The sequence below is a fragment of the Alosa sapidissima genome, chromosome 13 (assembly GCF_018492685.1).
Source record: "Alosa sapidissima isolate fAloSap1 chromosome 13, fAloSap1.pri, whole genome shotgun sequence".
Taxonomy (NCBI): domain Eukaryota; kingdom Metazoa; phylum Chordata; class Actinopteri; order Clupeiformes; family Clupeidae; genus Alosa; species Alosa sapidissima.
Window position 1 is genome coordinate 19,215,233 of NC_055969.1, and position 25,868 is coordinate 19,241,100.

The 25,868-nt window shown below is 43.3% G+C and overlaps 1 protein-coding gene and 1 long non-coding RNA gene across 2 annotated transcripts in view; one reads left to right on the forward strand and one right to left on the reverse strand.

The window, feature by feature from the left end:
• Positions 1-12,839, reverse strand: part of gnaz (guanine nucleotide binding protein (G protein), alpha z polypeptide) — a 45,440-nt gene extending 32,601 nt beyond the window's left edge. Inside the window, exon 1 of the mRNA XM_042060496.1 lies at positions 12,433-12,839. The gene's annotated coding sequence lies outside the window, so the exon portion shown is untranslated. The remainder of the gene's footprint in view (positions 1-12,432) is intronic.
• Positions 1,044-25,647, forward strand: LOC121680950. The gene is made up of 3 exons (XR_006021881.1): positions 1,044-1,053; positions 2,261-2,271; positions 25,549-25,647. It is a non-coding gene; the product is annotated as an uncharacterized LOC121680950 (long non-coding RNA).
• Positions 25,648-25,868: the final 221 nt, after the last annotated feature.

The window sequence follows — 25,868 nt, forward strand, 5'->3', positions numbered from 1 at the left end:
CCTCTCAAGTTAGAAAGTGTAATAAGACCAACGGAAAATTAAACGTGGCGATTTTCTAGGCTGATTTGACATGGAACTATACTCTCATTCCAGCGTAACAATCAAGGAACACCATGGGAGCAGCAGCACAATGATATTATGCAGCACCTGAAAATAGTCCCCGTAGACTAGCTTCCAGCAACAAGGTTGAGCTGCAGCAGATGAATTGATGAGTGACTGGATTATTATTGAGAGTATAGTTCCATGTTAAATCAGCCTAAAAAATCGCCACGTTTCATTTTCCATACTGTTAGCCAATCAGAGTCAAGCAGCTTACCTCGTTGATAATTAATGAGAACTGGCGCAAATCGAGTCTTCCTGCAGGCTTTCTATACCACGCTAGAATGGCTTGAAACAAGGTAACCAAGGCATTTTTCCATGAGTCCATGATAGAACTTCAGACATTACCACAAAGTAATGAAATATGTGTGGCAGGGCACCTTTAATACTGTCCTCGATTTTGCATTGATAGTGTGTGGTCACATGTGTGACAGATAGGCTAAACAAGCACCTAGCTGTCATTTACCTAAGCCGTTTAGGATCCTCAATGTTGTGCGCTGGGTTTGGAAAAGCCACAAGAATGTAAGAACAGCTTTTATGACACAATGATGCTAAATACATCAGCTAGCAAGTTAGCTACCTTTGCCAGCTGAGCAGCTGTGGGTGGTAGCTTACTCGCTAGTTAGTTAGTTAGCTTTCCCGGGTCCTATGTTCCCCGCTCAGGGTTAGGGTTGTTTTTTTTTTTTTTTTAAAGGGTCCTATGTTTCCCAGTCCCATATAAAGCGGGGAACATAGGACCCGGGGAACATAGGTACGCTCCCCTTTCATACATGCCTTAGATAGGTACCTATGCTCTCACCCTCTGATATATGCATATAGTGCTCTCCATATAGTCATGGAGTCACACAAGAAAGTCACATAAATACCCTCTTCACACTACACAGACACACATACGTTTACACAACTTAGGCAAATATCCAATAGGATTATCTTTTTTCGTCTTTGCTGAATCTGGTGCCACTCTTAAAACATCTGTCAGGCCCGTATCCTACAATCTAATCCTTTCTAATTGAAATGCTAAATTTGGACAGGATTTATTTTTGGCGAGAGATGGGCTGTGATGATGATGATGATGATGACGGTGACGAGAAAGAGGAGGCGGAGGTAAAGAGTGATGTTTTGCATGATGTGTCGCCTCTGCTTGGGAAATGTCATCAGTGGCACGGGAAGCCCACTCCGGCGAATTGCGAGATTGCTTTCCGTTCCAATCAAAGTGACCACGAGGAACCGCGGGCGCCGGCAAAGTTGTCTGGCTCGCAGAGCCAAGCCCTCCACCACCCAGCAACCACCGCCCACGCCTCAACCCCTATGACTCCTAAAAAAGTCTGTATTATGACACAGATGATAAAACCCTTGCTCAAAACTGACATCTGTGATGTGTATAAACTGTGGCAAGTGTCATGACAGCAGCACGCCAAGGCCTGACCCTGTGATGAGTATCATTTCTCTGTTCAAATGTCTATTAAATCAGTGGGTGCTGTGGTGAGACTGGATACATTGCCCATACCACATTTGGGTCCACACGTCACGTCCACAGCGATCTGTGTCACTTCCAAATCCCACCCCATCTATCTCTCTCCCACTGGCTTCCTGTCACTCTCTTCACTGTCCTATCGGATTAAATATTTTTAAAATGTTTATTTTAACTACCCATAGTACCCATACCCAAGGTGTGGGTTTTTGAACATTCTACATAAGACTCCATTCCGCAACAATAGAATTTTAGAATCTTCAGTGTTGAATTCAATGAACCCAGATATTCTTTGGAACTTTCATTTTCCAACATTCCTGTCACACCGGTGTGACGGTACACCTTTAAGGGTTAAATCTCAGCAAATTTACTGATAAGGGGAAGGGGAATGCGAATGCTGCTTCGATCCCTGGTAGGAAAAATGTGGGTGGGGGGAGTGGTTGAGCAAGGCACCTAACGCCCAACTGCTCCTCAGGCGCTGGGTCAAGGGCTGCTCACTGCTCCGGGTGTGTGTATGTGCTCCTAGCGAGTTCACTGCTCCTAGTGTATGTGTGCGTATGTGCAGAGGACAAATTTCTTAAAGGACTAATAAAGTATAACTTAAATAACTTAAAATACCAACACATTTGACAGTAGATCACCTTGGGAAGTTACAGGCCTTTGTACTGTCATTCTCCCAAAAGGAAATAGTTGTGTCAGTTGTGTGTGTGAGAGGTCAAATATGAAATTAGACCTACAGAGCTGGTGTGTGCTTATGTTTTTTTTATACAACGGTAAATAACACTGAATCTGTTGACAAAACTGACAGCATTGATATTGTTTACCCAGGCACCCCTCTCTCTCTCTATCTCTCTCTCTCTCCTCTCTCCTTTCATGTCTTTACTCTGCCAGTCGTTGTCTCTTTCTCTCCTCTATTCTCTCTCCGCTGGTCTTCTTCTGTACCTCCCTGTACCTTGTCTCCTGTCCTCTTTTCTCATTTCCTTCTATCCCCCTTCTCTCCTTTCCTCTGTTTTTTACCCCTTCCTCCTCTCATCCATATGCCTGAAGGTCATTTTGACACAAGCTCTATTTTGAGGTATATCACTCTTATCTTCTTTCCTTGTTCTCTTCTTCCCCCTTTCCTCTCCCGTCCTCTCTTTCTCTCTCTTTCTCTTCCTCTCTCTTTCTCTCTCTCTCTCTCTTTCTCTCTCTAGGATACAAAGTCACACAGACAAAACTATACAAACTCTCACACACATACACAAACTCGCTCAAACATACAAAACTATACAAACTCTCACACACACACAGAACTATACAAAGTCACACACATATAACTATACAAACACACACACACACACACACACACACACACACACACACACAGACAGACACAGAACTATACAAACTCACATACACTCACAGAACTATACAAACTCTCTCACACACACAGAGAACAAACTCTCACACACACAGAACTATACAAAAAACTCTCCCACACACACACACACACACACACACACACACACACACACAGTACTATGCACACAGCAAGTGGCAGAGAACATCTCACAGGTTTAGCAGAGACACAGACAGAGTGACATTGGAGACGTACGAATAGGTCTGAAGAGCACTCCCGTCCCGATCCTACAGTATAAAAAACACGCCTAAGCCCATTCTGTTCAATTTAAACAAATCCTCTTTCAAAAGTCTTTTAGAAATCTTTAAAACAAATAATCCTCTTTTCTCTATTTAGTCATCCACAGGCCAAACAAATAGCAAAAAAAAAAGATAATAATAATAATAATAATTAAAAAATACGATTCTCTTTAGTAATGGCATTTAGTGATTGTCAAATATGAAACCATGGTTGGAGTAGATTCAGCATGAAGACCTAAATGGTGCTTTCGGGGATGAAGTGTGTATGTGTGTGTGTGTGTGTGTGTGTGTGTTTGTGTGTCCACGCCTACATATATGTGTGTGTGTGTGTGTGTGTGTGTGTGTGTGTGCTAATCCTATGATGCAATTTCCTTTTCTGAGTGTGTGCTGCTTGTGTGCATCTCTTTTCTCTCTCATTTTCTCCCTCTACCTGCTGACCTAGATAAAGCATCGACTGGTCCAATCACTCTCTCCCTCTCTCCCTCTCCTCTGTCTGTTCTCTCTCTATCTCTCTCCCTTTACGGTCACTGTATTGCTCCTTCTTTCTCCCTACCCCCCCTTTCTCTTTCGCTCCCACCATCTCTCTCTCTCTCTCTCTCTCTCTACCCCCCATCCACTTAAACTCAAAACGCATTTCTGTTGGTGTGTGAGAAGCCTTCTGGATTCGGACTGAAAGATCTCCCTCCTTCTCTCTAACTCTTTTTCTCTGTATGTGTGTGTGTGTGTGTGTGTGTGTGTGCGCGCGCACGCATGTGTGTGTGTGAGTGTGTTTCTGACAGTATAATGGTCATCATCGTCCACTTCCTTGTCAGAGTGTATGGATGTGTGCGCGTGTGAGTGTGTGTATGTGTATGTGAGAGACAGATATGTGATCTATGTGTGTTTATAAACCTCAGCCCTAAACAGTATCACTCAAGACCACAGATGATGGCCCACATTGCTTGATTATTTGCTTGCTTACACTTGCACAGATACCATCAGTGCTACCACAGCAAGATACGTCAGTTGGAGGTTTGTTTGTTTCACACACATACATACACACACACACACAGACACACACACACACACACATGAATTCACTTCTGTGCACACACACACACACACACACACATTCACACACACCCTACAGACTCATGTGCACACACATGCTCAATCACACACACACACACACACACACACACATACACACACGCACACATGTAATTAAAAAAATCATATCAGAGCTTCCCCAGCGCCCCATTGTGTGTGTGTGTGTGTGTGTGTTTGTGTGTGTGTGTGTATGTGCGTGTGTTGTCTGGCAGGAGAGGCCGGAGGAGATGCTGAAGATTCTCCAGTGAGCAGCTGTTCTCCACACATCTGAACACATAATGCTCAACCATCCCTCCATCACCCCCCCCCCCCACCCCCCCCCCCCAACACCCCAATCCACAATGCCGAGCCATGTGGCCCCACCTTTCACAGTAGCTGTGGCGCCATTGGCGATAGTACCCACACCATATTCAGGTCCAATATGGTGTGCCCACGGGCGTACACATTCGAGTCCGACCAGGGTCATTTCCCGATCCCACCCCATTTCGCTCTCCAACTTGTTTCCTGTCACTCTCTTCACTGTCCTACTGGACTAAAGGCAAGCCCATTACGTAAAGGCAAAATAACAGCAGGTATACTGCAGATTACACACAGCATCACCACTGTGCTGTATCTCATTTCCTCAATGAGGCCCTTCACACACATTTCTAAATTTAACACTCAATGCTGCTGCGGAAGCATCATCGCATCAGTATACCGTAACAGTTTGCAAATGTTGCTCCAATGCACAGGACAACTATTCTGTTTGTTTTATGACAAACTTACCTGTTTGGATGTGAACATGATGTGAATAGATTTGTTTTGCAAATCAGAAAAGAGAATGAAACAAACAAGTCTTTGATCTTTGAAATTTGATTTAGAATTAGAGATTTAGGGATGCAAACAGTGGTGTTGGGTCGGATTTCTTTCATGGGAGCCTCTTACAGTATGTGGTTGCTCCCAATTAGACATGGCTCCTTCCCAAGTCCTTTTTAGCAAGTTGAAAAAAGGTTTATTAACTCCTGCCTCAGTCTCGCACCTATTTCATCAGGAAATGTGATTCACCCAAGGGCTAACAACACCCCAATTAAAGCATTAGATCTGAGTCGTAGAAGACATCGCAGATCTTCCAGGAGCTCAGAACGCTTCTGAACACGATTGCCTTTGCTTTGGGGCTGTTAACGGGGGCTGATTTTACAATGGCACAGGGTATGAGGTTGACTTTAAGAGAGTCGGATTGATTGTCGCTGAGGGCCTTGTGGAAGGATTTACGAAGGGTTGGCTTTCAGGCTGCATTCAGGGGTGGTGCACGCAGGGGAGTTCTTCACAGCTGCGAGATGACTATCAGAGGCTAGCCGTCTGTTTTTTCGTCTCCAGGTTGTGCTGGTAGCAAGAGAGCAAAATGTTTAGTTTGCCCTCCTATAAGTATAAGTATAAATACTCTTTTGATCCTGTGAGGGAAATTTGGTCTCTGCATTTATCCCAATCCGTGAATTAGTGAAACACACTCAGCACACAGTGAACACACAGTGAGGTGAAGCCCACACTAATCCCAGCGCAGTAAGCTGCCTGCTACAACAGTGGCGCTCGGGAAGCAGTGAGGGGTTAGGTGCCTTGCTCAAGGGCACTTCAGCCGTTCCTAGTGGTCGGGATTCAAACCAGCAACCCTCCAGTCCGAAGCGCTAACCAGTAGGCCATGGCTGTGCTGGTAGCAAGAGAGCAAAATGTCTAGTTTGCCCTCGTAAACACAAGTCTCTGTGGTTTAGCAGGTTGGTGTGAAAAGACGCTTGTGGTTCGTCTTTTCTACTGAGCAAGGCTTAGTGTGGTTAGTCGGTCGGGTTGGTGATTGCAGAGTAGGCCTTGAAGAGACCCACAGCTAGCTTTTCTACAGGCATAGTTTCTGTCATTGGAGAGAGAAGTTGCGGTGTTAAAGCAAACTTCTAATAGTCCTTGATGGATTAGGCTTAACACATGCAAATGTGCTCTATTTGTCTTCGGCGGTGTAACCCTAACTAGAGTCCTGAGATGAATCGATAATCAGAAAATCCCTAATCAGCAGCATCTGACCTATATTCGCCAACCTACAGGAAATGACTTTGGAGTGCAGAGCTACGCAGCGAGAGAACATTTCTGTCGTGTTCAATCAGATAATTAATCTTTACTGTTGTGCAGCGTTAATCTCAGTCTCCTGTCTCGTGCCAGCACTTCAGGCCTGCACTAAGCACGACAGTGACCTCGGCTCGTGTCATGCGTGTGGTCACGGAGAGAGCAAATTCTGCTGCTCTAGGACCTGATATTGTCTCAACCCAGCTGCCATATGTGTTTTTCTACATCTCCTAAAAAAACCCTTTTAGATGCTTTTTATCCAGAAGAAGAAGAGAGGAGGAGGAGAAAAAGAAGGTCACGCAGTTGTGTTTTGGGATGGGGTGGGAGGGTGGTTTGGGGTCTTAAGACTGAGTGCATCTCTTGTTAGGTCACTCAAAAAGAGCCTCGGGACTCGGGAAGATATTAGGATGCTGAAAATAGCATTTGGTGGGTGTGGTGGCGGGGGAGCAACAAAGTGTGTGAGTGAAACATCTTCCCAAACACATCTACCAGCAAAAGAAAGAAAGATGGGGGAAATAAAATAACATTTAGAAGTCAAAACCAATCCAGACTGCTGACAGCTCCTGTATGTTGGGAACAGTCTCGGGTGCAATGCTAAGCATAGTGAGGTCCCCAGTAACGAGAGATATTCAGTACTAAACACAAGATGGTGTCTCATCGTAACAGGGAAGACAAAAACATCATAGGCTGTAATCATGCAGCCAACACATCAAAACCAGCCCTGGCTACCTTTTGTACGATTTTATGTCTACAATAAATGAGATGTTATTTTTTAGCACATTTTTTTTTTACAATTAACTCTAGCCCAATTAGATTAATGGTAATCTACCACACCAGGATGATTATACACAAACAACATCCCAGTGCACTCCTTGATACACCACGGTCGTCCCAGTTCAGTGTGCATCATCTATGATTCCACATGATGAGGTGAATGAAATGTGCGGATGAGTCAAAAGTTCGGATGGCGGTTTGACTTTGAGAAAATCCGTGCAGAGATTAGGCAGAAGCCTTGCATTTGTCTTTTGTCTTTTTGCCTTTTTTCGGTCGCCTTCCAGGGCGCTTGTGGAGCCCCAGGAGACCCTAAAGCCGCTCATCTGGATGCTCCCACTTGCACAGCACAGACCTAACACTTTAGGGTATAAACTTGAGAGAGACACAGTCCCGTGTGTGTGTGTGTGTGTGTGTGTGTGTCTGTGGGCGGGTGGATAATTGACACCGAATTGTTCAATCTAGCCAATCTAATTCATTATTATATTCAAGGATACCAGAGATAATCCTTAACTGTCCTCCGCCCTCTGTGTCCGTCTGTCTCACAACCTCCCATACCAAGCAAGCACTCTGTCTCACTTTCTCTCTCTCTCTATTCCTCTCGATCTTTCCTTCTCTTCCCTAAATCTCTCTCTCCCTCCCTCCCTCTATCTCTGGCAGGTCAGTGTGCAAAGGGTTAAATCCACATTCCTGCTTTCACTTCTCCTCTCCTCCCCATCTATCAGCAGGCTCTGAACCATCACTAATTGGCCGTTAATGAATTCATGAACGAACCCTTGTCTATCAGTCTCAACCATGACCACTCCACTTCAAAGGAAAACATGCGCTACCCCCACCCAACCAAACCATCCCAAACAATAACCATTGTTTTGAATTAGTGTTACAGCAAATCCATCTTATTTAAGGCGCTGAAGTGACAGTGATGGGATGAGTTTAGAGGCCACAGAGTAAATTCAACAGTGTTAAGTTAACTCTTGATTTTAACACTATTCTGAGTTGATATGGTTCCATTCGATTAAGTGTTAAATCATCATGTAGAACTTGTTACTGTCTTCATATCAAAATGGGGCATTTAACACTTACAGTATTGCAATTAACTCTTAAAAAGTTGAAATTTAACACTTCAAATTGTATACTTGTAATTTCTTGCGCAGCCCCTTCATGCCAAGAGGGGATTGTTTCACCATTCATCCTCCATGCCTTACATTGGTGTGTAAGGGTCTCACCTCTGACCTGTGCGGAGAGGCAATGACAAAGACCAGACTGGCCTTGTGTTGAGCGTTAGACTTGTTGGGGTTGCGAAAGGCACGCTTTGGCTTTCCTGACGCGGTCTGATGGAGGGACCAGAAACAGCGGCTTTTATTCATTACTGTGAGCCTGACAGAAAAAAAACAACACAATGAGCTGCAATGTGGCCAAGTCGAGGGATAGGTGGGGCAGAGGTCTTTTTTGTCACACACACACACACATACACACACACACACACACACACACACACACACACACACACACACACACACACACACACACACAGATACATACACACGCATACATACACATACAACAGAAACACACAGACAGACAGCAACACACACACTCACACAGACACACACAGACACTCACACAGACACTCACACAGACACACACACACACACACACACACACAGTCTCTCTGCTGCTGAGGACAGCTTGCGCCTGATTCACAGCATTCCAGCTCTCTCCCAACATTCCCTCCTTGCGCTGTGGTTTGCGCGCGAGCACCCCGCACTGACGTCAGCCGGCTCCGACGTTGGCTGTTTAAATAGACGACGGGGACCCTGCGGGAGTGTTTAGCCGAACCAGGCACCTCTGTTGTGCCAAAAACATTTCCAGCCACAGCAGCAGCAGTACTTCTACTCTGAAAAATGGCACGGCACCATGACACCACCTTCTCCTCGCCAGCCCTTTGTGTGTGTGGGTGTGTGGGTGTGTCTGTGTGTGTGTGCGTGTGTGTGTGTATATGTGAGCGTGTATGTGTGTGTGAGTGTATGTGTGTGTGTCTGCAGACCCATCTCCGTTTGTATGTTTAGAGTTGGTGCTTGTCTTATCTACGACAGTCGATGTCCAAAAACTAAATCCTAAGAGAAAACGAGAGTGAAGAAAATGCACGACTGTCAGTCTGTCTGTATTGAACCTATGGTAAGCACATGCAATGGCGGTGGATTGATTTCTAACTCGAGTGACCTATTTTCAAATGTTTTCATAGTAAGCACCAGACCCATACAAACAGCCATCTGTCTGGACCATCATGGCACAGAAGGGGGATTTCTGTAGTTAGCAACTTCATTTCCTATAGAGAATGAAAATATATAGATGTAAGATTAAACAAATGTGTTTGCATGTCCATGAGTACATGTATGCATGCAGTGTGTGTGTGTGTGTGTGTGTGTGTGTGTGTGTGTGTGTGTGTGTGTGTGTGTGTGTATTCTGGATAAGAGGATGTTTGTGAGAAAAAGGGATCTTTCAGTATTTCCTTGGCCTTTTAAGGGCCCAAATGTGTAGCCTGAAAACATTTTTGAGTGGCAGAACATTCACTTCTGTGTTGTCATCACAAAACAAGCTTTCACAGCAATACCAGGAACAGATATACCGTGGCCTACGTGCCAAGGATCCCATATGACAAATATAAAATAATGATCTCACCAGTTAATTACCAAAACATAAATTATTTTTCTATATATTCAATAAAGAAGTGTGACCTATAAAGAGATGTATACTTGTGCCCATATAAAACCAATAGCATATGGTGTAGGATAGTTTGTAGCATTTCAGCACATTTTTACAATACCGTTGAGGTATTAGAAATTTCATCTGCTTGAGAAAGGAAGTGTGACAGCGGAAGGAAATAAAATATCACTCCATCTGACATCTTGCCGTTCCGTGCGTGGCTTTACACAACGGTTTAAAAAATCCACTTGCCACAATAAGTACGTGTGATTTTTCATTTGAATTCAGCCTGAGCCAATGTTGCGCAACTGGCTAAGATAATTTCATTTTTTTTCAGACTGTGGGGGGATGGGAGTGTTCATCTCTGTGCATGTGGTATCGCTACACCAGTTTCTCCATCTCCCTCTCCGTCTCTCTCTCCGTTTCTCAACCCTTATGCTTCTACATTTCTTTTACTCTCTCTGTCTTTATCCCTCTTTTTCTATCTCTTCACTCATTCTTTCTCTATCTCTTCACTCATTCTTTCTCTCTCAAGGCCAAAGGCATGACAGTTATGTTTGCACCACCTTTGAGGAATGTTCAAGGTTTTTAGTTGGCCAGAAAGAAAAAAAAAACAAGACTTAAAATCAGTGGCCTATATTCTGCCACTCTCTGGCCAAGCCTCATCATGTGGCTAGTGGTGGCGGTCACTACAGCTCTCCTCTCCTCTCATCTTCTCTCCTTTCCTATCTTCTCCTCTTCTCTCCTATCTTCACCTCTCCTCTCTCTTCTTTCTCACAAAAAGAAGACACACTCTCTCAGCAGCATCAACCTCCGCCCCTCTGCCCTCTTCTCTTCGATTATGCCCGACACACACACACTCTATGTTTTCTTTCGACACACACACACACACACACACAGACACACACACACACACACACACACACACACACACACACACACTCACACACACAGAAGCACAAATAATATCAGTTGTATTTTGTGAAAAGCTAACCATTGCACTGATCTCAGGGGATTTCACTACACAGCCTCACACCCTTGCACACCATTGTCTTTTATATGGTCATATAATCGCAAATACATGTACATGTAATATTAGGTGAAAACACCTACATTCACATACGCAAACAGACACACACGCGCATACATACACACACACACACACATCATTGGACAGATCAGGGAAGGCCACTGATACTTCTGCTAATGTAAAAACAGGAGAGGCACACACATGAACACCAGTGCGTTTCTGCTAGACACAGACACACACGCAAACACACACACACACACACACACACACACAGGAAAGGCTGGCTGTGGCTCACACATGAACACCAGTGCGTTTCTGCTAGTCGTTTCTGGGATTGTGGTGTGGCATGGTGTGATTTGCAGTGAAGACCAGCAGGCAGTCAAGCAGGAAGGCAGGCAGGCAACCACCCTCTATACCCACAGAGCACGCGTGCACGCATGCACACACTCACACATATACACACACACACACACTGCCCTCTCTGTGGGGTGTGAGCAAACCTCCTGCTGCCGAAAGCACATTCAAAGCCCAGTAAAGCCAGCAACACAGCAACACACTCGGTACACACACACACACTCGGTACACACACACACTCACACACATACACACACACACACACTCGGTACACACATACACACTCGGCACACACACATACACACCATCGACACCTGTCTACACCTGAGTCTCTCTGTTTCCCTCGCCCATATTCCGTCTCTATAGCATCCAACAGCATCCACGCCTCCAGTGCTAAAACGTTTCAGCTTCACAGGGTGAGGCCTGTCCCAGTGCTGCACCCACCAACGCAGTGACAGCTCCTTTAGCATGGTGGATGCCTGGCCATGTTTGTCAGTGCTGGGTGTGTATGTGCGTCTGTGTGTGTGTGTGTGTGTGTGTGTGTGTGTGTGTGTGTGTGTGTGAGATAGAGATAGATAGAGTGAGAGGGAGGGAGGGAGGGAGAGACAGACATACCGAGAAACCGTCAGACAGAAAGAGAGGAGCGGAGGGAGAGAAAGGAGGAGACGTCTCGCCCTCGGTACAGACGGACCCTGTGCGTGTGGTAACACAGGGGCAGTGGCAGAGGAAGAGGGGGATGGAGGAGGATGAGGGAGGAAGAGGAGGAGGAGGAGGAGGGGGAGGATGGGGCATGCATCTCCGAACATCACCTCCCCAAGAGCTGCGACAGGGGCAGAAACAACACCCCCCCTATCGAGCAGCCTGCTTCTCCAGATGCTGAATAACAATTACAACCTCTAACACACACACACACACACACACACACACACACACACACACACACACACACACACACACACACACACACATACAACCGCACACACCCATATACTCATCATCCCATGCCTAGCTTAATAGTATACCCAATGGAGGCTAACCATTGCAAAAATGATATGAGATGGTTTTTTTTTTAATGATGAGAGAAGGTGAAAGACATAAATACACATGTACACATAGAAGAAACAAGAGACATAGAAAGGGAGCGACAGAGAGAGAGAGAGAGAGGGAGAGAGAGGAAGGCTGCCCTTACCGTTTCACTGTATGACTTCCATTCAGAACTGGCACTGCAGACAAACACTCATAGTGAGGCAGGGAGAGGGAGTGTGCCGTCCTTAGTCCCAATCCTCCAACATCCTCCTATTTTTCCCCCAGCCCTATCTCTCCTCCTCAGAGCACGCCGCCTCTCTCTCGCCTTCTCTCTATCCCTCTATTTCTCCCCTCTCTCCTCTTCTCTCTCGGTCTTGGTCACTTTCTCCCTCCGTTTTTCTTCCTTCTTCTCTGCCTTCTGTATTTCTCTGGCTCCCTTCCTTGTATTATTGTCTGTGTGCCGTTTCCTCTGCCGCTAGCTCCAAGGCAGTTAAGAGACACTGCAGCGGTGGGGGAGGAGGGTGTGTATGTGCGTGTGTGTGTGCGCACACTCGCTTGTGTGTGTGCATGTGTGTGTGTGTGTCAGAGCGAGAGAGAGAGAGAGAGAGAGAGAGAGGGAGCGAGAGAGAGTGCAGGAGAGAAACAGGGGGAGGAGTCAGTGGGTATTTGAGAGAAGGGGAAAACAGCCAGGATTAAATCATGAGAATCAGAGAGAAACAGAGGGAGAGAGAGAGAGAAATAGAGAGAGAGAGAGAGAGAGAGAGAGAGAGAGAGAGAGGGAGGGGTAGAGACGGGGAGAGGCAGAGAGAGGCTATGTTCTTGTGGTGTGAGTGTAAAGTAATAGCTATGTAAAAAATGAGGGCCATGTCCAGAGAGGGGAGCAGAGAGCAGAGAGGCTGGTGGATGTGAATCGCCTTATCTGGCATTTCTGACCAGAGCCACTGGGCAGCTCATTTCATTGATGTCTGAGCGGGCCATGGAGAGAGAGAGAGAGACAGAGAGTGGGAGTGTATCTGTGTGTTTGGGAGGGGAGGGGGGGTGAAAGAGGAGAGAGGGGAGGGGAGGGGGGGTGAAAGAGGAGAGAGGGGAGGGTAGAAATGACGGCAAGAGAGACTGTGAGGAGGAGGGGGGTGATGGGGGGGGGGGGGGGGGGTTGAATAATGGTGTAATGTGCTGTTTCCGTGCCAACTGTCTCTGTGACAGAAGGACGGTTTCCTTGGCGATCATTGGCTCTCCACTGATATTGATAGATGTGCCGACAAATAACCATTTCAGCCATAATAACATTTCAAACCCTGCAACCAGAGCCGGAGCCAGAGGTGTGGTTTGTTTTTGCAGGGTTTCGACTCCCTTTTGGTGCAGTTTGGCCACCACCTCACCATCTCCTCTCAGTCAGCCGGGAAACAGCAAGGCTTCTTCGGCAAATACTATTTACTACAGCTTTTGAACGTGTGAGCCAGCGGGTGACACAAGATACCCCAAACTCTTGCACACACACTACACAAAAACGCAGACATACACACACACACACATACACACACAGAGTGAGAGAGAGAGAGAGAGCGATATGGGGGCAGTACTCATGTGACACGGACTGCCCTGCTACACAAATGCAGCCGTTGTGCAGTCGTTGTGCACTCTCTTCACATGCAAAAACATAACCTCTCTGTCTCCCTCTTGCATACACATACAGTACACACACACACACACACACACACACACACACATACAAACACTTTTTACATGCACTCACCTTGCACGCTCACACTCTGTTTCTTACAAACCACATCCACACAAACACACTCATTTCTCTTGTGAAATGGCCCAGTGTCAGCTTGCATGCTGAGGCCAAGGCAGAGGAACAGGCCTGAGTAAACCCACTATGGCAGTCTGAGCTTCCTTCCCGCTGTAGTCTTGTCTTACTTCATTCTTATCCCAAAATTAATCAATAAACATGCTCTCTTTTATTGTATTCCTCCAGTTTGTTTTTTTCTCTCTGAATGCCGTGCATCTATTCAAGCTCTGCCTCTCGGTATGTTTTATTTATCTATCTAACTTCAAGTTCCTGTTTGTCTGTCTGTCTATCTCCTGTCCCTCACACTAATAAAGTTGCTCATTCCTAACATAGTCCTGTAGCTATCATATCACATGTTGTCATATGCCAGACAGTGTCAGACAATGTCCTAAATTAAAGAAGTTATAAATATCCTCTTGGTTTAAAGCTGCAACTTGCACCTTGATAAGGATTTAAAGAAAAACATGCACTAGATCTGAGCATATCAAAAGAAAAAGGGTACAAAGGTGTTTCATAGGTAAATTAATGCATGGTACTAATTACTGGTGACTATGGCAACGTAGCTTCTTGGTAAAATTCCCCTGATCCAAAGATGGTGAGTTCAGACCTTTGGGGATAAAATGATCTCTTAGTACACTGTCCCTCGAGTAGATGGAAATTGAGTAGAATCCATTTTAGAGGGTTTGTGTGTGTGCGTGTGCGTGTGTGTGTGTGTATGAGTGTGTATGTGTGTTATGTATCCATAACGTTCATTGTTTAGTCTACTCACTGATGATGTTAGAATTGCAAGATCCAATTTAAATATTTTAGTTAATTTCCATCACACTAATCACACACTAATTTTAGAAATGGCCTTTGGCTAGTGTCTTGGTCCTGAAAAGACCTCACCAGCTAATTTGCTAAATGTGAGGCAGTAAACAACCTTAAACAAGAACACTCCACATTTCATGAGCGCCATTTTCATGCACTCAAAACCAAAATGGCTGACATTTGAGCCTGCCTAAATTCCTAATACATAGCTGTCAACTCTCACGGATTGACCGTGAGATTCATTCATTTGATTGGCTCCACTCGCTCTCACACCAATGCGTGAGAGTTGGCCGCTATGCTAACGCTAATGTTGCAAAGAAGGTCAGAAGTCACCAGCAAAAATTGACAGGGGGCGGAGGGTCATTGAAAAAAAGATGGCTGCTGCTCTGCTGTGCTTTCTGATCCATCAATTTATCAATGTCCTGTACAAAAAGAGAACCCCTAATGTGGCATAGAACTGTGGAGAACATTTTATGGTAATCCCACTGTGAAATAACTCCCTTCTTTCTTCAAAGGAGGTAATAACCAAGCAGGAAGCTCAGAGGCTTTGTCCTTTTGCCAGTTTTAGGAGTAGGGAAGGGATACTGCAGCAGGGGCCTGGTTGATACCCTCTCCATCCGGAAAGCTTGTGAACTGATAAAAAAGAAACCTCTGCAGTGGATACTTTGGCAAGCAGCAGGCTCTCGGCCATCTGGACGAGCAGGTTTAGATATCTGTAGTGGGTGAATTCACATGGTGTGGAGTACAAGAGAGGTCAAGGCGCCGTGTCAAAGGTCACATTTCACTTTAATCACATGAGTAATAAGTTCAGTTATTGTAAAGCTTACTTACTTAGGCCTTTAGATTCCCATAGGAACATAGGCCATTGCAAAGCTTTCATTACAGAATACACTAAGTAGATGAGTTGTGGAGGCACAGGACAGTGGAGGGCTACACATCAGTATTCGGTTATTCGTTTTTTTTCAATTGTTTAGATGCAATTTTGAAAACCGGGTTCTTTTTTTCAAAATATAATCACAATTATCCAAACACCACACTCAATTTGCATAATTCCTAGATTGTTTGCAAAATTACACACTTCAGTCAAAACATACATACTTCAGTCAAAACATATACACATATTTGTGAAAATGCTATTAGTTTTCATTTAACCAACACAGTCCTCAATGATCAGACACTATTGCAGCCAGTTTCACACTGCTGTGATAAACTATAAAACACATTTGTAAAAAAACTAATGTTAGGAAATAGCATGTGCTAGATTTTTGGCCAGACATTGTTGTAAGGGATAATTTAGATGACAAAAAATAGTGACAAACCCACAACATTCTTCATGATTAGTTTGAGATATAGGGGGAATGTACACAAATAGGCCTACTATAAACTTACCAAGCACTGCACAACACTGATGCTGCAGACTGAATATTTCAAGTATTTATTTCAATACTTGATTTTTTTTTATTTCTTACCTGATTATTTATTTATTACCATAATCAGTTACAGTAATCAACCAACAATGAAATCAAAGAAACAAGTAAAATCTGTAGACAAATAAAAATTACTGAATTACATACACTTTGACTCTGAAGAAATGAAGAAAAACTACTGTAAAAGCTGCTGCCTTTTATAGTACACCTGAGTGCTGCGTTTTCAAATTAGCACATGTGTGCTTCCACACCTGGTGGATGTGATTATCCTATTCGTTCAGTAGTGTGGTCATTGGCAATCCGGGGCTTTGTAATGACAAGGAAGTAACCTCACAATCTTTATCTGTGTCTAAGGTGTGAAAATGTGTGTAGTTTTTCAAATCACTGTGTGTAATGTTTTGAAAAAAGGGTGAAGCAGACATTGTGTGTAATGCTGTGCAAATCTGTGAAGGTGTTTTGCACCTTGGAGTAGAATTTTGCAAATTGTGTGGAAGTTTTTATTTTAGTGTGTAAACAATCGTAAAAAACTGTAAGTGATGATGCAATAATTGGCTAATAAATCTTTTTCCGGGTCCAACAACTATCAAAGCCGTTCAGTTTTCTCCATACACAGTAAAATAAACAATGTTTTTTCTGCTATTCAGAGTAGCCTTTAAGAAAATTGTTATCCTACTACTCACTTGTTGCCTCAACCTAATAAAATCCTATTTTTCGCGGAAGCCTGCACGATTGTATCATCTGGCTGCACAGCTATAGTAATTGCTCTGTTAAAGTTAACCGGTTTTGTTTTACTCTCAATAAAATGGAGGTGATGGTGACAAGGTTTATAAGTTGCAAAAACTGGCTGGCTGCGCTAGTAAACGTTTTTTTGACAAAAAAGCTGTTGGGCCCGTGACGTCGAACTTAACAACCGAATGGAGCATTTGTTGTATGTGTTGGAGGAAAAAAGATGTAAAGATCAGAGGGATAGAACACAACAGCACTATGTGTCTTTTGGTCATGGTCATATTTCTGCTTAATCAGGCTTGTGTTCTATAAGAAAAAGCTGCAAAGGCAAACACCCTTCCTGTAGCCATGGTTTCCTTGGGTGGTAGCGGGTGGTAGGCATTGCAGTTCACTTCCGTAAGATCAGCATGTTGGCCAATCTAAAGGAAGGCCTTCCTTATCTTAACCCCTTTGTAAGAGGTTGCAGCCGTTGCTAGTACTATTATGACTTTATGACTATTTACATTTATTTGTTACCGTTTCATCGTGGATTGTGCTGAGAAACAAATAGTTTACAAGACACGCTGAACTTGAATCAAACATTCTTTAGAACACAGCTGAACCGTGTGCTTTCACTTTTGAATGAAGTTCCATTGCAAGAAGTGATCGGACTACTTGCGGAGTGACATGAATGATGTCAATAAGAAGCACAAAACCCATTTTCCTTGACAGCGGTCTGTTATACTTAGCAACGGTCTGTTATTCAGAAATATGAGACCTCCGAATGTTGGGAAGGCCAATTCAAGTGAATGGAGCATTCTGCAGCATTATGAAGAGCCATATAATTAGTATCTGTTACATAATGTACCTGTACCATAATGAATCTATACCTAGTATAGATAACAGGTGGTAAGCACCTATTGTTGCATCATGTTGCTTTAATATATTCTTCAGAAATGTAGACTGGTAGGTCAAGACTGAACAAGTGAATAAAGCTAGCTGCTTTTTAAAGCGATATTAAAAGTGCATGTAAAATAAAGCCATAAAAATCCAATCCATATTGTTTTAATAACATTGTTCCAACACTGAAACATATGAATATTGGAACTTGTCATTTAGCAGTTGTTAGCATCCACAGTGTACAGCAAATGTCAAATCATATCAAACCTCAAAATATATTTCATCACATGCAACCTCTCTGAATGACATTGCACTCTACAACATCAACATCAGACATGAGAGGCGAGCTTGCTAGCATAGCATGTGGGCTAAAAAACATTTTTGCTAGCAGCACAAATCTTTTTTTCAGGTGTGAGGATCAGGATTTTCACCCAGTACCGCTCTGTGCCTGCTCCCTGCTGACTTAATGTGCTCTGTTTGTAAATTGGCCAATTTAAAAATCTGTTTTTTAATTTTTTTTTTTTTTTTGTCATAACATTGGAATGGTGTAGGCTACTCCCATGAGGTCTCTCTCAAAAAGGTGATTTTAATCTCAAGGGACTTACTGGTAAATAAAATGATTAAATTAATGGGTACTTGCATTCCTGTAAATTACCTGATTGAGCAACGATCTAACAACACCAAGCTCATGTCCAGGGAACATCCATGCTGATGAAAATGTCTTCCTGTACTGTGCATCATTCAAATCCATCTGCTCGGTAATGCCACATTGCCCACTGTTACGCCACCGAATCCACAGGATTGCAAAAAAGTGTGACAAGATGGGGACAGGAAGTCTCTCTCTCTCTCATTGTTTCAGAGAAGTTCGCAGTACAGATCAACTTCCAATGAAGGTCAATTTGAAAACTACTGCAGCACACAAAGGAATTCATTAGAAAGCAGAACTCACATCAATATGAAACCAACTTTGAGAAGATTAAGAGGAAAACACTTCTTTAAACTTAAACCTAAAAGTTGAATTTGCCCAGACAAATGGACACATTTATTTTATTTTACTTTGCTTTTCTTATTTTATCAGTTATGATCACAAATAATTAGTCGCAGAGAGATTGCAATGTGATTGTACTAAACCATCTTCATGAACAAAAGTATCTTTTAATTTGGTTAACAGTGTCTGTGAAGCTGATATGTGCAGATAAATGTTGAGGTAGTCTGCCTCAGATGTACTACAGGAAACTAATCTTCTGTGTCATCTCTTTCTTTTAATCCAAGCAACTGCTGTTTGTTAGTTAATTTGTCTGTCTGCTGTGGCAGCAGTGAAAGACAGATCTCGGCAAATCAGCAAAAACCTAAACAAAAAAAGGCTTGTGTGTTTCTGATATAGGCGGGCCAGAGGCGAGCTAAACAGATGACACTCATAGTGTTATCCAATTGTGTCGAAGGTTGGCGTCGAATTTTGGAATCAGTCAGTAAATGTTGGTCGTATTGTGCAGAGGTGGAAAAAGTATGAAAATATTGTACTCAAGTAAAAGTACCAATACCTTGATGAAATATTACTCAAGTACAAGTTAAAATACCGATCTGAAAATGTACTCAAGTAAAAAGTAGTTCATTTAAAATGTACTTTAAGTAAAAGTTACTTAGTTACTTTTTTTTTTTGGGGGGGGGGGGGTACCAGAACAACCAGTTTTACCAGAGACTTTCTAATGAGGAGATACAGCACTCAAAAAATCCTCCATACATTGAGCCAATCATGTGGTGTGCTGTGAAGACATCGTGCCAATCATCTGTTGTGATCTCGCTGCTGGAGCAAGATTGGTGTCGTGAAGCCTTACGCACACTCATTTCTGCCGAAATAGATGCACGATAAGTGCCCAAAAAGTGTTGCAATATGGCCGCCGAGTGGAGGTACTTGCCTGATAAGGATGTTGAGAAATGGAGATCTATGTGAAAAATCACCTCCTTTAAGTTCTTTAAGTTTGAGCAGTAGTTGATTTTCAAAGTTAGTTGGACTCATCCTTGTCGCTTTGCAGTGAACAGTAATCCAGCACAACTGAAAAGCCCCTCACAGGCAGCTGAGGCAGGCAGGCCAATGTTGAGTTGCAGAGAGTTTGGAAACGAGCAGAAGGTTCAGCAGATTAAAGGGCGTCGAACTGGGGGGGAAAGTGGGAAGTATAGGGCAATGGAGGAGAGGGCCCTTGAAAAGTGGAATACAGGGGGCACAATTTTCATCAGGCATTAGTAATAACAGGTAATCCACACATAAAAAATCCAAACAACTCCATAAGTAGAGTCATGTGTAATGAAGTGGAATAACACAGGGAAAAAGTATTGAACACGCTAAGAAAAAGCACTAAGGCAAGGAAAGGGAAGGAACGAGCTGGAATCTGTAAGTAGTTAGAGAGTAGTTATCCTTTCTATCTGCGCAAATTAATATAAGCTTGGTTAGTAGCTTACATATTGATGGGCTATAAAAAGGTTTTTCATTACCAAGGTGTCACCCAAGAAACATTTCATGATGGATTAAAGCAAAGCTCTCCCAAGACCTTTGCAACCTTATTGTTGCAAAACATATCAATGAAACTGGTTACAGATGCATTTCAAAACTTCAGAATCTTCCAGTAAGCAGCATGGGAGCCATTATCTCCAAGTGGAAGGGCACAGGATCTCCTCGCAATATTTCTGACCAGGGAGTCAGAAGGATAGTCAATTCCAAGAGCCAAGGACCACTCGGAGAAAGCTCCAGAAAGACTTGAAGGCAGCCAATTCAATTAAATTCAATTAAACAGTTCTGGAAGTAATCTGGAACTAAAGATCAGGATTCACAAGAGGGACGTCTGGAATCTGTTTAGAACAAAGGACCAAAATCACACCTGATACTGCGACTAATAAGTTTTGTCATACAGGAAATGTCTTGAAGCTGTCTTTACAAACAAAGGCTTTTCCACAAAGTATTGAAGAAATTTCAGTAGGCACGTTCAATACTTTTTTCCTGTGTCATCCCACTTTAATACACAAAACTAGACTCACTGGAAGTTTAGGCTAATTACTGGGAAAAAAATTAAGCGTTCAATACTTATTTCCACCATATATTTATTTTACCTGAATATTTTAACTTCCAAATTAAATGTAAAAATGAATGTCAGACGAAATGTAAAGTTTGACTGACTGGATTTTGTATACAAACCATAGTGAAAACTGTCTAAGGTCACTCTCACTCTCCCTTGCTAAAGAGCTAAATGGTTTAGTCCGCCTGCACGATTCATAAGGTAGTCTATCTTTTGTTTATTTAGTTGAGCATCGCTTGTAGTGGACAGCTAATTGTTGTGCTGCTGGTGCAATGTCTTTCTCCAATAAAACCAAGTCAGGTTACTAAAAACAAAGACCAAAACAGGAAAAAGAGAGACATCAAAATGAGGGGAAACAATGAACTTCTTTCCAAAGAAAGGTGAGCACAAACATCAAAACACGAAATCCCATGGTGTTTGCTTGAATATCTCCGCAATCATTGGTGCTAAAACGAACTGAGACAACCCATTGAAATAGCGGAAAATACACTTTCATAGGTTAGGCTAATCTGATGCATCTCGTGATCCAGCTCCATCACTTTCAGAAAGACTGCATGGCGTCAGCTTGATTCATGTCCTGTTGTAGGCTACATGCTGATCATTATCACTAGGCTAGGTTTAGGTGATTTTTTTTCTCTCCCTTTCTGTTTTCTTTAGTCTTAACTTTTTTTTTTTACTCAAGTAACGGATGGGATTTTTGATGTAGCGAAGTACAATACTTCACTCAAAAAGTAATCAAGTAAAATTTAAAATACCGATTTTATAAACTACTTAAAAAATACAAAATACACAGAAAAACTACTCAATACAGTAACGTGAGAAAATGTATTTTGTTACTTTCCACCTCTGGTATTGTGTTATCCAATTGCGTGCAGTGAGATTTTCAAATGCACGCTTGGTGCCGCCCCTCGAGTTGGGCCATTACATTATTCATGGCCAGACCCTTAATCTTTCTAGAGTGTCACCATCCTGTGGGTTTTTGTCTGTCATTGCTAATACTTACTTAACCATTGAATTAGCATTAGCGTAGGAAACACTAATTTGGGCGGAAGATGTTCTGGCTTTGATTTTAGCAATAAATCAAGAACTAAAAGAAAAGCAAAGCTGAAAGCCAGCTGTTGGACTTGTCTGCCCATTGTAGCCTGAATGTTAGCAGCCTCTGAGTAGAGTTGATAACTCGTTGCACTCATAGATGAGATCTGGAAAATGAGAATCAAAGCACATGACTAAGAGAAAGTACATGGATTTTTTTTCTCTCTCTCTCTCTCTCTCCATGAGAGAGGCCAAATCAAGATTAGACCCACATTTTGCTGATCCACTGAGCCTGTGTATTTCTCTCGCAGGGCTTGATGAGCTGAGATGAGATGAGAGGAAATGAAATGGATCTAAGTGACAACTCGCTCTTCGCATTGCCCGTACAGAGGCAGCACGTGGTTTGGGAAGGTAGTCAGGAATGTTTAAGGCTTTCTTTCTCTCTCTCTCTCTCTCTCTCGTTCTCCATCCCCACTGCCCCTTGTTCTCATTATGCTTCTCTCTTTCCCTTGGGAAATAATTTTTTTTTCTTACAGGATGTTAGTGCAGTTGGGATGTGTAGCTCGTACCATGGTGTTGGTGTAATTTGGACATTTTAAGGTGTCCCCATATAATGGTTCAACAAAGAGATTTTAAAAGTTAAAGTCCCTCTCTGCATGTGTACGGCTGTTGGCCTACGCACTATGCGTACCGGACTACAATCAGGCTACTCAGCAACGGGTAGAGAAAGAATTTCCCCTGTTTGTAAGTTGGCCTTCTACCATAACTTCCCAACTCTGCACTGTAGCCCATAAACGGCATGAAAGTATGCTATTTATATTTTTTTGTAAAATAACCAAATGTATTTGTTCAACTTCATGAACCAGAATTACGCACTGGGCTACTTGGAACGCAACGCATGACGGCGCACGGTGGCAGCGATTACAGAACTTGTACTTGTTGCTGGTTACCAACGTGGATATAAAACACATTCAGTGTGTACTGTAACTGTGTGTGTGTGTGTGTGTCTATCTATCTATCCATCTTCAGAATACCCTTTGCCTCCAGTCTTTTTCTCCCTCTTTTTTTCTCCCATCAACCATCTACAATACAACTCTCTTGACCACCATACTTACTTATCCCATGCTCATTCTCTCTTCCTCCCCTTCTCTCTACCTCACCCCTTTCACCTTTTTCTCTCTTTCTCTCTCTCTCTCTCTCTCACACACACACCCTCTCTCGCTCCTCTCAGCTTCCTGCCTCCCTAATCCGTAATCCTGTGAGATGCACTCAGGCGGCGCCGCAACGGCAGCTTTGATCAGCGCTCCTATCAGAGGCCCTGTCAGCACACCCGGATCCTGGGGCTGGCTCCCCCAAAACCCAGAGGGGGCGCAGTCGGAAAAAAACCCTCCCGTCACACCCCTCCACCACCCTGCCACCACATCTCAGTCTCTCTCCTCTGTCTCCTCAAGATCTATTCTGTACCGGCCAGTTTCATACAGTCACACTTCAGGAGTATAGAGATGTTACTGACTGAAATACTTAAAAGGTAATGTGCGTGTTTGTCCAAAGATGCGCTAATAATCCATTTCTGTGTTAAAGAAGTGCTGTGAGTTGTGGTCTAAAGCTAGTGAGCTTGGTATGAAAAAAAGCCATAGAAAACCAGAAACAGCAATCAGAGCATTATTGCCACTGCTAGAAGTCTGCTATACATTTACACAAACAGCAATCAGAGCCTTATTGCCACTGCTAGAAATTTGCTATACATTTACATATTTAGCAGACGCTTTTATCCAAAGTGAATTACATATGTCACTTATATCTTCCCAGAGCAACTCGGGATTGGGTGCCTTGCTAAAGGGCACAATGGTGGAAGCCTGGAATTGAACCCACAACTTTTCAGGTTACTGCATGCTAGCCCTGCTCCTTAGCCACTACGCTACCACCACCCTTGCCAACTGGTGTCTTTTAGTAATCAAAGTCATCCAAGTTGAGCTGTGAAAGGTTTTCTTTCATTTTTGCATGTTCCAGCCCGATCCACAGAACTGCATAGTCTATCCTGGATGACCAACACATGTGTTTATCTGTCTTTCTCATGACCATATACCATCAAAATGAATTTGATGAAAACCCCAGAATGTGGCATATGAAAATTGTTGCATAGTGCTGCGCCAAAAAGAAGAATCGAGAATGATCTCTTTGTACTGAAAGAACAGTCTTTCAGTTTAACAGTATACAGAGGAAAAAGTAAAAAAAAAAATCAACACGAAACAAGTTCCATGCTTTTCTTCAATTCTCTTAGACATTCATCAGGATCAAGACTGTGTAAGACAGGCAGAGAGATAGAAAGAGAGTCAGCCAGTTCGGACTCGGAAATGGCTTTCTTTGTGTTGGGAGTAAGGTGATCTGTGTGTTGATAGCGAGACGACACTCTGGCTTCCCCAACACGAGGCCCCCTGTGCTCTGCATCCATTCCATCCTCAGCAAGCCAAGTGCCATGAAAACGTAGGTCTGCTTAGGGTTGGCGAGCCAGGCATGACAGTTATGCCAGATTTGTGTGGCAGCACATGCCTCCGAAACCTCAGACAAAATATCAGACATTCTGGAATGTTCTTGTTTGACTTAATGGTAACATCATTAAGCAAAATATGTGATCTAAGGTATTCTGCTTTTTGTTGATTATCTTATATGTCTCAAATACAAATAATGACGTCCAAGACTGAAATAAGGTGAGACACTGACACATAGGCATAGACAATAAAGTATAGATAATAAGCATATATAAAAAATATGGAATTATGATTTTAAGTTATACTTTATTTTTCCTGTAGGGGAGTTTGTTCTCGGCATTTTACCCATCCGGGGGTAGTGTGCATGTATACATACACTCACATACTTGGAGCAGTAAGCTCAGAGCCCACATACACACCCGGAGCAGTAGGCAGCCCATAATCCGGTGTTAGGTGCCTTGCTCAAGGGCACTTCATCCGTGGATATGGGAGAGCGCTGTTCAATCACTCCCCCCACCCACATTTTTCCTACCAGTCAGAGATTGAACTGGCCATCCTTTGGTCACAAGTCCAATTCCCTAAACAGTAAGCCACGGATGCCCAAACCCAAAGACAAGCAGATGGACAGACAAATAGGTAACCCGAAGACTGTCCTCAGTAGCAATGTAGACAGCGCTGAACACTGACAACTACAGACACAAATTGGATACGTCTAAGAACCTCCGACTCCTCCTCAGGTCACTTCAGTCCTCCAGAGATCCGATCTTTTTTCCATAGGTGTGTGGACTTGCTCTATAGCCCTAGGCCTCGTGTCAGAGAGCCAGAGTAAGTGACAACCCCATCCTGTACCAGACGAGAGATCAGGTCCCCACAGCACACCCAGAGCCAGGACAAAGTCACGCCAACCTTTTTGACCTACAGGATATAAATAGATCCTCCTGGTATCAAAACATTGTCACTTCAGATGAGTGGAACAGCAGTCACTATTGAAAGGCAAAACACACACATGTGACACATACAATTTAACACCTGAACATGTTAAACTGTACACAGGTAACCAGGGGTTAAAGTGGGGAGGAACGGGGAGGAACGCAGTTCTGCCACCTCAGATAAATTAATAATAAATATATTCTTTCATACCAACAATATAGCGTGATGATATTGTTAAATTAAATGGTGAGTTAATTTTTCACGTGTAAAGAGGTGACCAAGAAGCTAGCAATTATTGTCCAAAAAGTATTGCTACACCACGATACTCAATATGTTGTCCAAAGATGAGTCATTTTTTTCCTGTTGCACCGACACTGGATTTTAGGGTTCCCCCACCTGCCAAATCCCACTTTAACCACTGCACGTAACACATATGCACACAT